Here is a 1,500-nt window from a genome sequence, read left to right on the forward strand (position 1 = left end):
CTGTTAAATCCAGAATAGAATTTAAAATCCTCCTTCTCACATATAAAGCCCCAATGGGCCATTCACACTGAGCCTAGATCTGGTTCTTCTGGTGGTTTCTTTCTGTTGAAGCAATACAAGTGAATTTCTACTGCTTCCTCATGCTAATTAAGCAATTCCTACAAAGGTAAATCTGCTGGTTTGATGATGTTTGCTATGAACTGGTGTCATGTGAAGGAAATGAACTAGAAACTAAATTGGGATGCATGGTGGAGCAGTTTGTAGCTCTGTATCTTCGAACTAGAAGGTTTGTGTTCAAATTCCAACCGTGGGTCTTTTTGTATTGGACTTTTTCTCCCTGTGCATGCATGGGATCTACTCTTGCTTTTTTCCCACAGTCCAAAATCATGACTCTTAGTCTCACTGGCATCTCTAAATGTCCTTGGGTATGAGTGTGTATGTGTGTCTGAATTGTTGAAAATATATGTGCTGCTCTGAGAGAAACTGGTGACTTGTCAAGGGTGGACCTTTCCTTTTCGCCCACAGTGTGCTGGAGATTGGCACCAGCCCCACGGTGACCCTGATGGATAGGCATGGGAAGATGGAAATGGTTAAAAATGACAGTGGCATTGGATGTAGGAGTTTGCTCTGAAATCGAAGGGTTGACGGTTCAAGCCCCGACTCTGCCTTTCAGTGTTGTTGTGTCCTTGGGCAAGACACTTCACCTGCATTGTCTACTGATGGTGGTCAGAGGGCCACCATCAGTAGACAATTTATTGTACGATAAAAAGTGAAGCAACATTTGAAATAAACATTCTTCTGAATTCAGTTATTTAAGTAAACTGTGATAATTGTGCAGAAAAATAACAATTTTTATTTATCATGTTCTTTATAAAGCAGGGGCATCAAGCAAATTTTTCTATCGACCGCGTTAGCTTGATTTAGCCGCCATACACAATTCTATATCCAAAGCTGAGCAGTTGTAGTTGAGGACCTCAGATTATCAGGTGTTAGCAGCCTGTCAAAGGATCATGTTGTCCTCTTCAAGTACATGAGCATGTACCATCTAGCAGAGGTGTCAAAAGTATTAATGTTTATTACTCAAGTAGAAGTAGAAAACCTACTGTTTTCAACACTTTTGTAGAAGTTAGAGAATAAACCTCAGCTTTTTACTCACTTAAAAGTGTAAAAGTACAATTTTACAATTTTTTAACATAGGTGTTTACTTAGAGTAAAAGTAAAGCAGTAAACATTTAAAGGACAGATGCTTTACCAGACCAGCCTCTTAAATGAAACTTTTTCTACAATTCTAGAAGATAATTCAAATTTAAAATTAAATATACTTAATATTTTTAGTTTTGTATTTAATGTCAAATTCAACTTTGCATAATCTTGAAAGACTTTTTATTTCGTTATGTGGTGAACAAAAAGTTGGTTCAACCACAAAGAAATGAATTGTCTGGACAAAACTAATTATTTTGATGGATTTAATTATTTTAATAAAGACAGGCCATAATGAAA

This window comes from Cyprinodon variegatus, unplaced genomic scaffold (assembly GCF_000732505.1).
Source record: "Cyprinodon variegatus isolate N-32 unplaced genomic scaffold, C_variegatus-1.0 Scaffold730, whole genome shotgun sequence".
In the NCBI taxonomy this organism is placed as follows: domain Eukaryota; kingdom Metazoa; phylum Chordata; class Actinopteri; order Cyprinodontiformes; family Cyprinodontidae; genus Cyprinodon; species Cyprinodon variegatus.